The sequence below is a fragment of the Plectrocnemia conspersa genome, unplaced genomic scaffold, assembly GCF_051122295.1.
Source record: "Plectrocnemia conspersa isolate PC_06_02 unplaced genomic scaffold, ASM5112229v1 ptg000009l, whole genome shotgun sequence".
NCBI lineage: Eukaryota > Metazoa > Arthropoda > Insecta > Trichoptera > Polycentropodidae > Plectrocnemia > Plectrocnemia conspersa.
This window is the reverse complement of record NW_028277173.1, coordinates 1357023-1369305: the sequence shown is the minus strand read 5'-3', so window position 1 is coordinate 1369305 and position 12283 is coordinate 1357023. Positions and strand designations below refer to the sequence as shown.

Here is a 12283-nt window from a genome sequence, read left to right as displayed (position 1 = left end):
TCCTTTTTTTCTGTATTAAGTGAAATAAATGGAAACAAAATATGACCATCAATCATATATGAAGCATTAATTTAATATAAGAAAAAATTCAATACGCGTTAAAAGCGCAATAAACAATTCGTTATAATTATCGACGGCTATTATCTAAGCCAACGATGAGCTACCTGCAGCCCGACAGGTGTTAAAATGCAGCTCAACTTTTAAATTAATTCCATTAATTGAATTAAGCTCGTTTTTAGAATCAGAAATGAATTTAACAAGTCATAAATACAGTGTAATTTTATACTTTTTTTATAAAATATTATAATAGTTGTATTTTTGTAATAAGTTTTTTATTGTAATCTAAGTTATAGGTTCCACTGCTATGACAATTAGCGGATTACGCTACATTATTGTACTTAATTGCATGAACCTAAATTATTCTCAGAATATTTATATGTAATGTTTTATTTATGTAATATAAACAACAATAAACGATATAAACAAACAAAAATCGACAGTTAAATGAAGAATGGATATTTTTTACATGTTTAAAAAACAACGCTGTATGCTCAATATATTTAAAGAATATAATATCAAGAGGCATTACAGCACTAAACATTCTTTAAAATTTAACAATATACAAGGATAATTACGTAAAGGCAAAACTAAAAATACATAAACTGCAAAAAAGTCTCATGCAGCAACAAAATGTATTTAAAATCGCATCACATAGAGTTCATGCAATTTCATCAGTCAAATTATAGCAAAGAGAATGAAATCATTCTTTAAAAGAGAATTAATAAATTAATGCGTAGAAGCTGCAGCAGATGTTACTTTTCCAGACATCATCTCGAAAAGCAGATTAGCTTGGTTTTCAATTGCAAGAAGAATTGATGACCCTTTAAATTATATTAAATGCAATTTCAAGGAACGAATTTCGAAGCTGGATTAGATTGCTTTAACTTTGACATAGCATAACAAATTACAGTTTTAATATCATCAAAGAACTAGCATCCTTAGTTTTAAACCCGAGGATGAAGTGGTTAAAAGGAACTACTAATATGAATACAGAAGTGACAGGATTATTTATTATACAAGGAAGTGAAGCAGGTTACAGGACGGGAAATAATTATTACCCACTGCATTTTACACAAATATTTTTTTTAAATTACTCACATTATCGGTCATCAAAATTGTTAATTTTATTAAATCTCAAGAATCGAATCATCGTTAATTTTTTTAATGACATGGAAAGCGAATACTTGTGATATTATTTTTAACATCAAGGTTCAATGGTTACGTCTGGAGAAAAGAGAGGAAATTAAGCTATTATTTGAGATGAAAAAATATCTACTTTTTGGATTTGATGATTAGGAATTCAACATATAAATGATTTGAATTTAAGTATGCAAGGACCAAATAAACTAATAAACGAAATGTTTGATAAAATAAAAGGTTTTAATAATAAACTTATAATATGGAATCGACAACTCAATTCGAATAATTTGGCGCATTTTCCGATAATAAGATAAGAGAATCCATCTAACAGACTTCAACAATAATTTGATTCGCGTTTTAAAAGTTCACGGGAGAATAACATTTTTCATCGCCATTCAATTTAGATATTGAAAGAATACCCGAAAATTTTGAAATGGAAGAAAAATTGATTTGCAATTCAACTCGGAATTTAAAACAAATTTCTAAACGTTGATTACCTTAATTTTTATAAAAACTATTTCCCGTCTAAAAAATGTCCATATTAGCTAATCATACTAGGAAAGTAATAAGTTTATTTAAAAGTATCTATCTCTGTGAACAATTATTTTCAAAAATTAAAGTGCTAAATAGTGACTATCGAAACTGCTTTGGTGAAGGGCGTCTGGAAAATTTAATACTATACTATATTTGCGTTAACACAGTCAGTTCAAAAGCGATCTATTTCATCATCATTCATAATTGAAAAAGAGATGGCAAGTTTGGGTTTACGCCCCTATTATTAGCTCTAAAGCACACATAAACTTATCATTTAATGAAATACTATAAATCTTAATAAAATCTAAATATCAACTTTACCTCCCTTTTCATGGAAAAATAAAATTCTCGGGTTATCCCTAAAAACATCTAAGAAAAATAGTTTCAAATCTATGCGAAAATATTTTTATAAATATGTCTATCATTTTCAGATAAAATCTTTATCAACGGCCATTAAGGCCCTTTACAACTACTATTCCATTACATTTTAATGCCAAATGACAGATGCACAGGTGAAGGTTTAACTCTGGCGGTTACGCAATTTTATAATACGAAAAACGGCGAAAATAAACAAATTCAATTACATAACCGTCGCATTGAAAGTCAACTAAGTGTATATAATTACATAAAATGTGTATACCATTCACTTCCATTTGAAATTTATTCTTAACAATGACTTCCATCTAATATTTCCCACTTGAAACACAAGAAAGTTCATCCGAATTAGCACCAAATCAAGCTACGCCGATTTTCGACTGATACCAAAGAGACCGAGAAACCAGCCGCTTCCCTCTTAAGCTACGACGTCCACAAATTCATTGTTTAACCCTATCTTTGGAAACGAATCGATTATTCATACATATTTATAGTCATAACGCAAAATTTGGACACTATAAGCGTGATATAACTATCACAAACGCCTCATGCAAATATCGGAAAATGACTCGAAAATAACGATATGAACGTACATATATAAATATATTTGAATTTACAGGTAAGAATTAATACCAGGATTTATCGAAACTTAAGTGTGATGTGTGTTCTGTATGGACGGTAAGCAGCAGCACATAAATAATGGCATTGTATTGTAGTACGTGCGAACTTTCTCCCGGCGTTAAGATCCGTAGAAGCCGGGACTAAAATTGGACAAGTTACTGTGTTAGTAAGCGCTCGCATGTGTGTGCTTCCCAAACTTTCTTCGACAATTGTTAATATTTAATTAACAGATTCGCTAGCGGCGCGAGAAAGCATTTCCGTATCGAACCAGCTAAAATGTGACATCTCGTACTGACTACTTCGGGGTCAACAATTTAATACCGAAGTTGCTTTGAAATTTAAAAGCCCCTTAACGCATCATCCCACCGCTTTGAACCCGTCATTAATTCAGTACACCATGAAAATTATTATACTAGACGTTTCCTTTCAAACTTTAATTTGTTCGACATTAAAATTTCCTTCCTCGTTCATCTGACATCATCATCCTCCTAGCATTATATAATGGTTTAATCTAGGTCTAGAACCTTTTTGCATGCTTTAATTACATTTTTATAAAGTAAAAGTATATATTTATAAAACAATAAAATAATCATGATCATATTCTTTTTATAATTTAAAAAAAATGCAGTTGTTAAAGCTTTTAGTTAAATTGACGTACTAAGCGTGAACAGAAAAATATTATGATCAGTAAGTATTTGTTATACCGGTCAATAATGATTAAAATTATGGCATTAAAACAAAGGATTAACGCTCGGTGCAGACCGTACGTGACAATAGACAGATGCGATACAATAGCCATTTTAATTGACAAGGGTTTTTAATGTTATGTTTTGCCTTATATCAAATTAATATTTACTAGAATGCAAAGAAAAAATCTTTACATATATTTTTTAAATTACACTCGCATTTACTTTCTAAACATTTCGAAAAATAGTTTTTAAAAATTAGAAGTTGAAACACACAAAAATAAAATGTATTTTATATTGCTAATTATAATTCCACATACCATATGCATTCCAAATATGCCAGACGTAAGTCTAATGCGTTACAATGGGGTTAATCTGTACCAACTGGGTAGCTCATTAGACATAATTAATACCTTTTCAGTCTAAAAATCAAACTTTTTTTAATGAAAAGTACTTTTCCAATAACAAATTTATTTCACAATATTAATCTGCAGATACAACCATTTTTCATCGATCAAGCAAGTTTTAAATACCATATCTGTGAAAACTGACTGTGAGTTAAAATAATCAGAAAGGAAAACCAGTAAAACTTAACAATAGACGGAACAAATGTTTTTAGTTGCTGTGGTTACCCATTTTTATTTGTGAAATTCATACATCATACAAGTGCGTAAAAACACTATTCGAAACGAATTCTTTCATTGAAACTTTGGGTATTTTTTTGTTGTTGTTATGATCGTAACGAACTCTATAGATGTTAATCCAAACGCGATCTAAACGACAAATAAGTCACAAATGACCGTCATTCAGTACAAAAACGTCCTTTCTTTTGAGTACCCCTAATATATTTTAACAGCAGTATTTCAAAAAAATACAAATGAATTTGCATTTTTGCACATATGCATCACAATAACTATTCATACATTTAGGATTGATAAAGCAACCTTTAAAAAAATGCTGCAATGATCAGACGTAATACTGCGTAACTGGCTGTTGCAGCAAAAAGTGCGCAAGAATAAAATCATTAACCGGACGTTTAATCCATCAGAAGAAGTTTAATCCATCAGAAAATCAAAGTAGCCGCCGCTTCCCTCTTCACGTTAAACCCTAGAGTTAACCCTTGAGATGCAAACTCGAAAAAAGGACTTTGCTTATACAACAACATAAATATACAAATTGTACGTAAACGCAATTCAAATTATTACACAATAATATTTATTACCAATAATAACTTTGTCTGATCAAAAATATATACTTCTGACACAAATTAATATATGCATCGTCAATTACTAGAATGCAAACAAAAAATCCTAATAAATGTATGTTATATAAAATCACACTCGCTATATTTATGTTCTAAACATTTAAAAATACGCGACAATAAAATTTATTTTAAATTGAAAATAATAATTTCACATATCGAATGCATTCCACATTTTCGACATTACATCAGTTGAATGTTTTTAACGTTTATTCCTAATCTAATTTAGAGGCACAAAAATATATAGACTCTTCGCAGATTTATATTAAAAAAATATTTACACAACTTAATTTAATTTTAGCTATTGCACATGAGAAGGCAGTCAAAAAGTTGCTGACTTTTGCAACAACCTACCTTTACAAAGATTTCCTATTTAATGAATGTAAAAAAACAAAGATAGCAATCAAATTGCTCTTAAATAAAAATTTAGATTAAAAAAGCACCGTAAATAAACATAATATGGTGTAATAGGAAAAAAAATTGCCAACTCCTGGCCGTTAAAAAATTATAAAATAATAAATTTGTCTGTAAAATTAAAAAAAATAAATCTAAAACTACTAACTATTTTTGAAGTTTAAGAATGTGTATTTTTTATTTATCTATTTGTTAGATAAACATCATTTTTGAAACGAAAAACAGATATATAAAAATAATACACATGGCATAATAAAAACAACAAATAGTTTAGCATTTTTTTATATATATTATTATAGTTAAAATTAGTTTATGAATTTAACATTCCCAGCTATACACCGGTTTGAAAGTCATTATAACGATTAGTTTAGATTTAATAGAAAAAATAGATTTACTTAGATAAATATTAATATAACGTATATTCTTTAGTCTTAGCTTTATTTGTTTAATATATATTATTTTTAGCTTTAATATATAAAATGTAAAAATATGCTTCTATATATTTTTGTTGTTGTTGTAAGGCGTTAAGTCAATAATAAAAAATATATATTCTAAGAAGATGTGCCAAATAAAAATTCGTACATATAATATTTGATATATCAAAATTTCATATTTGCTTGCAATGTCACATTATTAAGAGGCATAAGCAAACATTTTTGTGTCTCTCTTTGTTTTTGAATGATAACATATGTGCGAGACAGATTCAAGTACAAAGCATGAAATTTATGCAAACGTTGCAAAAATTTGTAATGATATTCTTTGACATCTCATACAGTTTTTTAGCATATGTTTTCGAATAAAACATACATCTGTATCAATGTTTTTGGTGATAATAACAATATTTTTATATTTAATTATATTAATGAAATTATAACATTACTCAACACTAATATCAGACGTTACAGATATTAAATAAACCATAAAACGCAATCTTTTAATAGCACTGAACCGAAAAATTTTATCGAATGGAAGGGACAATTGAAAATTTAGTGTTGTGGAGAGATAACTGGTGGAAATCACGTCTGTAATCTGAAGTCGGCTGTTCTTAATGTAGTTTTAACGTAATGAAATACGACGTTACTTAATAACATGTATATATTCATATCTTGTATTATAATTAAATTAAAAATATCATATGATAAATACTAAACATGTGCTATACACCCGAAAGGAAAACACATGTGTCTGAAAGGTTTTATGTGAAGTGAATTAATGAAGTGCCTCAATTTTGAAATAACGAAACTAACTAAAATCTATGCAAAATATCTAAATGCTTATGATGCAGTTTCAACGCAATATATGATCTGAAATTTGTATGCATTTATGTATATGTAAATTAATATAATTAATGAAACATGACTCACCTATATATGGAGTTTAATGAATGTGCATTTCAATCGCGTTTTCATATTTAACCCATTTTTTCTTCAGATGTAAATCAATTTTCACAGTTTGCACAATTTAACATGTCAGTTTTATGATATGTTTTTCTTACGTTAGTAGCACTGTAAATCCGCGTGTGAATTATATTATTTTTAACCATATGAAAATTGTCGAAATGCTCTATTCACGATTTATTTTCTCGTGTGTAATATTTATTTATATACCTACATATGCGGATTCGTATGAAGCAAATATTTACATTATGATGTATATTTATAAATTACTTACTGTACAAACAAAAAGTCGATTAAATGAGCTTAACGCATAATTAGTCAGAGTTTTGTATGTACATATATGTTATTGATACGTTGATGTTTTAAGCGAATCGCTGACATATATTCCAAAAAAATACATTTCTGTAGAAATATTACATATTACACGTTTTTTATCTCTGAATATAATAAAATAAATATAGCTTTTGATAGAAATATTACTAATTTAACTATTGATTTACAAAAAAATAATTGATTCAAAAGTTATCCAAATGATAAAATCAATGAACCATGAAGCTAAAACGGACTTACATGAAGGCATAGATATGAATTTGTAAGTACGTATTATTGAGAAGCAATTGTATGCTTTTCACAATAAAAATCGATGGATTTTACATTTAACCGACATTTCGTTGCTAGATAACTCTCAAGGGCAAAATTTATAATTTAAACATGAAAAACGTTTATGTGTTTGGTTATCGCGAAGATTAAAAAGCGATAAGTTAATGCAGTGTTTATTATATATAAAGCTATAAAGACTAAACTTAAAACTAATAAGCAACCATAATCTCTGCATTAAAAAAATTAACAATTCAAATTATTGAGAAGTCTGAAAAACTTAATTTTAAATTATTTTATAAAGAGTTACGATACAAAAAAAATTTAAAAGCATTTTATTCAAAAAGTTTGCTTCTTTAATATGTATAAGTAACGAATTATTTTATCATATTCACTTAATTTTAAAATTCGCGCAATATTTTAAAAATGTATCTAAACAAGAATTTTCTCTAAAAAAAGTTATTTTACGCGCGCCATTTTGTAAAATTTTATATTTGCGCGCGCGCTCCATTTTGTAAAACTGTCATTGACGGCGCGATACGTGAAAAAAAATTAACTTTAACTGACTTTTTTCCGACCATAACCTGCGTGATAGAGTTTCGACTGATAAAAAGTATTTATTTTTTTAATATGTTGCTAAAAATAGTTTGAGCGATAATAAAATGGTTACATTTCGACTCCGAGTGAAAAGTTAAATGCGCGCGCGAAACGTTAAAGTAACGTGCGAGCGAGAGACAGAGAGAGAGAGGAAAGAACGCGTTTCCTCGCCGGCGTCCGTCGGCGCACTGCAAGAGGAAAAGCCGAACGGGCGGCAGGTGCCCCCACCCCGCTCACACCTGCGCGGTCGGCGACCCAACGCGCGTTGCACTGGGGGTGAGAGTGGGGATGTGCGTCGCCGAATCGCCGATGCGTTGCACTCGAGTGGGGGATGGTATGAAAATGAGGACTGCATCAAAAGTGTTTCGAATATTTAAAAGTTGCTTTTATATCCTTGCGCACGAATAGAAAGAAAATAGTGTAATATATAAAATAAGTCACACTAATCGATTACTTAAAAGCTCTATAAACCGCGTTCCACGAGTTCGATACTGAGTTTGGGCCGATGTAAATAAATAAATAAATATATGACCAAGAAAAAACTATAAACATTTCTAACAAAATATCACTTAGATGTGTATTCATATACAATATATACACTTCCAAGCAAACGGATTTTTAAGCGTCCTCGATACGTCTCGCGTATATGTTTGACAGAGCCGAACTTAACCGAAGTTTAAAATATACGAATTTATTTTTATTATTTATATATATACATATAAATATGAATAAATAAAAATGTTAAAATCAACTATATACCGGATTTACTATCACATTACAAATATATTTGCTGTAATATTTAAAAAAGTTGAAACACATCTTGAAAGATTTTGTGCGAACTCTGTTTTTTTTAAATATCGTTGTTTTAATTTTAAATTTTCCAAGAATAAATGTCAACGGAATAAATGATAGACTGCCATTGATAGGTCGCTTTGAATTCCTCGAAATATATTTAATTAGATTTATTTTACACTACTATAAATTGTTTTCGAAAAATTAAAAAACTGGCAAAACCTTTAATTAATTTACAATGGACCTAGTTACTGTTTCAGAACCTCAGAAAATAAATTTATAAGATACCCCAAAAAAAGACGTTTATGATCACATGTGCTAAATATAAAAAGAGATAAAGGGTGACTCATCGATGTAAATTTCAATGAGTCATGAGATTTTATAATTAATTATAAAATCATTTGTATGTATTTGGAATTAATTGTTGTTTTTAAAACAATAATGCGTTAGTAATTAATATAATAGCAGGAATATTTATTATTAATTTGATAAAGTATTTCTCAATATGATCCATCCATAACACTTAAATACATATTTGTAACTCAAATTTATTATAATGGAACACTGTAAAATTTTATTATTTAATGTGTATCATTCAATCTTTATTACTATCATTAATTTTTATTATTTAATCTTTACCAACTTGTAAACTCATTCACACTTAATGATTACAAACAAGCAAATATTAAATCTAGAGAAACTTGTTGATTAATTCTTTATATATTGTTTTTAATTCGTAAAGATTATTGTACTAGCAGCATTTATATTTATTTCAAAAAGAGATACTGATGCGTAAAAAGAAATAACAGGTGACTCACCAATTAGTTGCTAACGTTTTCAGGGTTAATAATAGCGTATTTTTATAAATAAAAATGCAATTTTATAGCCATGGCTCGAGCTCGTGGCCTATGGATTACCGGTCTAGACCTTATCGACTAACGGTATTTCGACCGTCCGATTTGTAAATGTAAATAAATCTTGAGACATATGAATTATACTAATTTTTTTCATAAAAACAAAGAACAAATATTTATTTGAAATTTAATTATGAACAAATTAAAAAATATATAATTTTACAATAAATAAATTATGTACAGCAAAATAACTAAAACAGAAAGTAAAAATTAGAATGCCTTTCATTTTTAATATATAATATTTATAAATTATAAACATGCAAATAATTATTTTTGATTTATTGTTTTTGAGTAATCAAAATCACTAAAAAACAACAACTAAAAAGTAAATATTATACATATAATATCATAAAAACGAGAAAGTTTATAGTTTTAAATAATCATGTTCGAAAAATACAAGGACCGCAGTTTAATAAGCGCAATTTAGCCACACCCAGTACTGCACACAATTCCGTAAAACGGTTTTTAATGACATTATACCACATGTTTAAATTATTATTTGTCGATGTATGTTGACCTACAACATATTGCATCGAAATGAATAAAAACAATTATGGATCCAAAAAACAGTTTTTTAGACTAACAAAACTTTTGCAGTTTTGCATGCATTTTTACAACTTATTAATATAAATAAAGTTTTATAATTATTTTTAGTTCTTACTCAAAACTTTTTTAAAGCGTTTTGGCTAAAAACTTTGTGTTTCTATTACAAATATTAAAGCAAATATAACAATTATGTGTTGGTATATTATTACAAGTAGATATATATTATTATGTCGTAACCACTTAACCATTAGTAAAGACTTGTTTGAAATACGTGTTAAAAGAGTAATAATTAAATTACTGTTAGTGTGTGCGAGTTGCTGAACTAGTGTATTCGTCACGCTAACGTGCATGCCAGTCTGAGATTTGTACGCATTAAGTAAATGCTTTTTTAAAATGGACCATAAACAAAGGCCGGTTAATATCTTGACAAATACAACGAAAGCTATATCGTATTGACATGTGCTAAAAATCGGTGGAATGTGCTATATATATGACGGCGTTACCGAATCTTCAGCTGTTTAAATTACATAAAAGAAGTGAAATCTCCACTTTCAGTTTAAAAAAAAAAAATTATGTAAGTTTCCGACTATTTACCTAAAAGACTTGGGTTCGAATCCCATACGGACCTTAGTGTTTTTTTAATTTCTATCGAGTCTGGAAGATCAGATTGAGTGATTATTATATAATTATAATTCCGAACGATCATCACACAATTAGGTTTAGCTAGATTTTTCAGATCTCACGGATGAATATCGTGATAATTAATTAAAATCGAACTAATTCGTACATATCTAGTATTGAAAAATCTTTAATAATGAGCTTTTTTCAGTTCATAGAGAATATCTTTAAATGTATTAAAATATAAAATAAATAGACGCTATATTGAAAAAAATATGATGGATCATACTAGCTTACAAATCTATATGAGATATATGAGATATATATCTACTTTTATAATTAGTTTCAGTAATCATGTCCTCAAACACCCACATAAACTTTCAAAAAAGTAAAGAAAAGGCATATTTTTTATCAATTTTTTCTCTTAGATTTTTTTTAACGGAACTACGTTTTTTTATATTTTGAATAGCTGCAATTTTAAAGAAAATATGGTGTGTATTTGCGTTAACACAGTCAGTTTCTTTTTAATCTCAATTTTTTCATGTATTGTTAATCGAGAAACACTAGCCATAATAAATATCTACAATATCATTTGATTATAATATCATTTGATTATAATAAATATTTTTATAAACATGTAGCTATACTCCAGTCAGCATTTCGCGCACCCCATCCATCAGTGTGGGAGAGCGAGGGACCCTTCTTCGGTTTAAACTTAAACCCTTGAGTGGAAGGCCGTCTGAGGTAGAGCGCGAGGCAGTACCTAGGATGAACAAAGCGTAGCAAAGTAACGCAAGCAAGCCATAGGGCTCGGCCCCTCCTGGAGTCCGAGGGTTAAAGGCTGCAACTGAGCTAAGATAAACACCCCCCGTAGACCTGGGGGGTGGTGCTATTACTATAATGATACGCAATGCATGCAATGCAGGTTAGCCAACGAGAGCCCGTCCCTTTAATGCTCGGGAAAAAACTAATACATCTCTAATAACATATTTAGTATTACGGGGAGTAGGGAACCGCTCACCCGGCCGTCACAAGCTGTGTGCCCCCCGAAGGGTTGGACTCGTAGGGCGTTATAACCGGTAACGGCAGTGTGCACGCAATGGATAGCACATAGTTAAACTTCTCTGTCAGCATTTCCATTTGGAATTAACTCCAAACAAGGACATGGAACACAAATTAAACTAAGCGGAGCTACGCCAAGCATCAACTGATATTCAGAAAACCGAGGAAGCAGCCGCTTTCCACTTCACGCCAAGAATTTAACATAATCTTTACGATACTGAAACATTGTTACGAATTTAATATTCACCATAATAAGGTAAATAAAAAATATATATTAGTTAAATTTATCTTTATTTTTATTTTGGTGAAAAAATGTCGCAGAGCACTAATTTTAAAAATAAAAATAAATATTATGTAGATATTACGTAATATTTCGGTATTACAACCCTAAATCAAATTATAATTGAGCAGTTAAAATTCATTGGAATAATGTGTACCCTTTTCATAGTAAATTAAATGTAGACATGTTTTTCATATTAACTATGAGATTATTAATATTTAATTCAATGATCAGCGTATCCGTATTGATTTAACATCTATTCGTTTCCAACCTATTAACACATACACAAATATATTTATTTATTTCAGACGAGCTTCATCTTTCGTGCAAAAAAATCCCATAAACACATAAATCATCACTTAACAGAAATCGATAAATTCCGCTGTTCT

General features: G+C 29.1%; 1 protein-coding gene across 17 annotated transcripts in view; it reads right to left on the bottom strand.

Moving 5' to 3' along the window:
- The window catches only part of LOC148231492 (potassium voltage-gated channel subfamily KQT member 1-like), a 337496-nt gene that overhangs the window by 302987 nt on the left and 22226 nt on the right, over positions 1–12283 (bottom strand). For 2 of the 17 annotated variants that reach the window (XM_088193274.1, XM_088193273.1), the window contains exons 1-2: positions 7756–7872; positions 6456–6698 (exon numbers count right to left, since the gene is read on the bottom strand). The exons of 13 other annotated variants lie outside the window; for them this stretch is intronic. The gene's annotated coding sequence lies outside the window, so the exon portion shown is untranslated. Of the gene's footprint in view, positions 1–6455; positions 6699–7755; positions 7873–12283 lie in introns of those variants that run through there. 2 more of the 17 variants (XM_088193270.1, XM_088193272.1) reach the window with 1 other exon arrangement.